Source organism: Lacerta agilis, chromosome 4, assembly GCF_009819535.1.
Source record: "Lacerta agilis isolate rLacAgi1 chromosome 4, rLacAgi1.pri, whole genome shotgun sequence".
In the NCBI taxonomy this organism is placed as follows: domain Eukaryota; kingdom Metazoa; phylum Chordata; class Lepidosauria; order Squamata; family Lacertidae; genus Lacerta; species Lacerta agilis.
In genome coordinates, this window is record NC_046315.1 from 5,751,953 (window position 1) to 5,756,512 (window position 4,560).

Consider the following 4,560-nt stretch of genomic DNA (forward strand, 5'->3'; position numbering starts at 1 on the left):
ATTCTTCTCCTCGCTTATTTCATGCCATCACTACCAAGCAAGGAGATTTGGGTCTCATTGCTCCAAATAACACTGTCCCGTTGTTCCTCTGTACAGTTAACATGGGTTTAATCTTTTCAACCTTTGCTTGAGAGATAACAATGGCTTTTCCCTTAGAATTCTAGCCTTTAGACCAGTCCTTGCATTCAACTTCGCATTACATTTGCCATGTCATCTTGTATGCACCCGGATTATTTTCTTTTGTCATGTAGGGACAGTCTCTCCATTCTTCGATCTTCACTTTCCCTTGTGCACCTTTTCCTGCCTTTACCAGTCTAATTTTGTAATGACTGAGTCTCCTTATACTTCTTCAAAAATATAGAAAGGCCAGCTTTGGTTAAGTTTTCCCCAATCTCTCTTCTAATTTTTTCATAACTGTAGCCTTGTTCACTTAATAGTACAATTTTACACCACTTTCTGGGTGGCTAATCAACTCTTTGTGTCATTTCTATAATTTTTTATGCTTTACAAACTCACTAAATGAAAGAACACAAAAAACCAACCAACTTGATAACAATCACATAACACACTGACAAAAACCTTCCTAAGCAAGTTGTGCTTCATTTTTCTGGTTATTTGGCTGTAAGGTTTGATAGAATATGGGTAATTGAACAAACTTTGTTGGATTGCATTCTCTTTTTTTTAAAACTATTTATTCAGAAGATGTATATACCGCTTAACAAAAATCTGCAGCTGATTTACAGAAAAAGAATCAAAGTACAGTAAGATATGCACAAAGTTCAGAATACAATTAATACATTTCAAATGCGTCATTTAAAACAGCCACTGAACAAAGTAGCGCTCTCAAACATCTCCAATATACCTGAGTAAACAACCAAGCTTTTAGGAGACTTTCCCCCCCCCTCCCACCCTCCCTTCTGGACAGACCTTCGTTCTTCAGATCTTTAACCATGTACACAGTCTGTTCATTCGAGCTTGTATGTTTGGGTTGGCTTCACCCCTTTCTATACCTGTAAATTGCCCATTTATTTGTAATTCTTTGGCATTTATTTTCCCAACTATCCTCTGCTGCTATCTGTGCAAATATTTCAGATTGTACGTATTCAAAAACATAATCATTCCATTTTCCCATTTCCCATTTAGCCTTTTCTTTCCATCCCAGTGCAGTAACTGCCATTCCGGCTAGAATCATAATCTTATACAGCTCTTGCATATTACTTTTTACTTTGTTATTTCCCAGTATTCCCGAAAATAATAAATCCCTATTCACTTCTATATTTATTTGAAATAATCCAGAAATTACCTTTGTAATCTTTTGCCGATATTCCTTAACCAGACTGCATTCCCACCACATGTGGGAATAAAATCCTTTTTCCTGACCACAATGCCAACATTTGGGACTAAACCCTTTCACTATATACGCCATTTGTGCCGGAGTTCTATACCATTTTAATAAAAAATTTCTACTTAGTTCTTTAAACTTTTCTATTTTAATATTGTTTATATTATTCATCAGTTCTTGGACCGTATTTTGATGGATCATACCTTCCTGCTCCCATTTAATCTGGATTATCCTTATCACTCTTTCTTTGTCACTTATCAATTTATATAACATCGCTGCTATCCCTTTCTCCATTATTTGTCTTTTGTTCAGCACCATATCTATTTTCATTTTTGTCCCCATCATCTCCTCTGCTCTTTTCGTTTTTATCAAATCATAAAGTCCTTCCACTTTCAACCAATATTGTTTTCCTATTTTTTCCAAAAAAACATTTTTTTAAATTAAACTCCCTTCTTCATCATACATATTCCCCAATCTAACAAATCCCCGATCCTCCAATCTCCTCCACCAGCCAGGTTCCCCCTGACTCTCCTGCATATATTTTAACGGCATCCATCTTGAGAGAGTTGGCATCCATTTCGTATTCCATTTCTTCCTAGCGCAGTTTTCCTTGGTCCTATTGTCTTCTTACAAGCCATGTTATTATCTCTAATAAATATCCCCACTCTTCCTATTCCTTCATTTATTTCATTTTCCAGCCTATTTAGTCCTATCCTTATATCCAATATCTATTAAATTTTTCAGTTGGAACGTTTCATAATAAAATTCTAAGTTCGGTATTCCCCATCCCATCTCTTCTTGCGGTGAGTAATTTACTATGTCTGGGGTTCTAACTCTTTTGCTTCCAAAAATCCAATTTTTAAATACCTTATTCCATGTTTTAAACCATATTTTCCTAATGGGTAGTGAAATTACTTGAAATAAATATAATAATTTCGGTACCAGAAACATTTTAACTGCTCTGATCCTACCTAGAATAGATAAATTCTTATTTTTCCATGATTTTATATCCTTCTTGATCTTCCTCCATGCTTCTTTGTAATTTACATCTGGAATCCTAGCAATATTTTTAATGATATTTACCCCCAAATATTTAATTTTTTTCTTGTTAATATCCATCCTTGTCATTTTTGCAATTTCCTTCTTCTCCTCTTTATTTACGCCCCAAAACAGAATTTCAGACTTTTCCAAATTTACTCCCAATCCCGACTCCTCTTTAAAGTCCTTCAGGATTATCATAAATTCTCTTACGCCCTCAAGGGGGTTTGTAAATAATAATAGGATATCATCTGCATACATGTTCAACTTGATTTCCTCCTTTCCTTTCTTGTATCCTTTTATCCTTACTGAATTTCGTATCCTGTCTGCCAAGTACTCCATACCCAACACAAATAGTAGCGGTGAGAGTGAGCATCCTTGTTTAACTCCTTTTTGTATATTGAATTGATCTGAAACCCCCTCGTTCACTCTGACCACAGCCTTCCATTCTGTATACACTTCTCGGATTGCTTCCACAAAGTTTTCTCCTAATCCTACCTCCCGCATGATGTTCCATAAGAACTTATGTCTAATTGTGTCAAAGGCCTTATACACATCCAATTTTAAAACCACCAGTTTACCTTTTACCCTGCTTGTTAGTACGTTTAATACGTTTCTTATAGGATGGCCTATGTATCTTCCCTTAACAAATCCATATTGATCTTCCTTGATTATTTTAGGTAGTACCTTTTCCAATCGTCTTGCCAGGATCTTTGTAAATATCTTATAGTCTTGATTTAATACACTGATTGGTCTGTATGACCCCACCTCTGTAGGGTCCTTTTGTGGTTTTTTAATCACTACTATTTCCGCTAGTTTCCAAGTATCTGGGGCTTTCCCCCCTTCTAGGATATTATTAAATACTTTTTTTAGTTCTGCGCCCAGGATATGAATTGTTTCTTTATAAAAGTCTGCAGTAATTCCATCTAATCCTGGCGATTTCTTACTCTTAAATGATTTAACTACATTCTCTATTTCTTCCAGAGAGATTTCCTCCTTCAGTCTCAATCTGTCACTTTCTTCAATTTTAAACCCTAAGCTTTCCCTACTGATATTTTTATTTTCTTCTGTATATAAAGATTGATAGAATTCTGCAAATTCTTTCCTTATTTCTTTAGAGCTTTGTGTGAGTGTTTTCCTTCTGGTCTTAATGGCCTTCACCCTCTGTTTGTCCCTTCTTTTCTTTAAATAGTTTGCAAGTCTCTTATATGATCCTATTGAGGTTCTCTGAAAATCGTTTTTGATCATATTATCTCTCTTCCACACCGCAACTATATCCAACTCATCCAATTCCTGTTTTAACTTTCTTAACTGCTCCTTCCTACTCCTTAGATATTTAACCTGTTGCTGTTGTTGCAAAATTTCAATCTCTTTAATTTTTTCCTGTCTCCCCGATTACCACTCCTTCTTAATAGCATTCTCTTTCAATATACAATGTCCTCTTATAACAGCTTTCAAAGCGTCCCACACTACCGGGATCTCGGCTGAGCCATTATTCTCTTTAAAGTACCAGTCAATTTGATTTCTGATATATTCCCTGTCAATCTCTTTTGCCATTATTAGGTTATTATACCGCCATCTCCTACTTTCCCCATCTTCTTCCAGCCCCAGCTCCACAAATAGTGGAGCATGGTCTGATATCCATATTCCCATAGTCTTTGCCGTTTTAACACTAATTTCATTCCCATCTTTAATTAACACGTAATCAATATAAGAAAAAGTCTAGTGTCTGTTGGAAAAAAAAAGTAGGTTTAGTGCTGGGGTTTCCCATCTCAAACACATCCTTTAATCCCCATTTAGATAATCTAAATGTGTTATTGTTTTTGTTGGATTGCATTCTTGATTAAATTATCTTCCCATTGATATATAATTTCATAATATTACTCCAAAAGAAGTGGCGTTATGAGCCATTAAACCTCTGAAATACACATTTTTTCCAAAAGGGTTCCACAATTTTGACCACTACTGTATATCAAACAAAGCAACATTCAACAACTCATCAGAATCCAATAATAAATATGTTTGTTAATTACAAACAACACAGGTAATAAACACACCCCCAACTCCCTTCAGTACTTCTCCATTTGTTCCTGAGGCTCTAATCCCTTTTTGTCTCCATTGCAGATTGTGGAGGAAGCTGCAGTCAGAGCTCCCATTCCATTTCCCATCAACAAAATCTC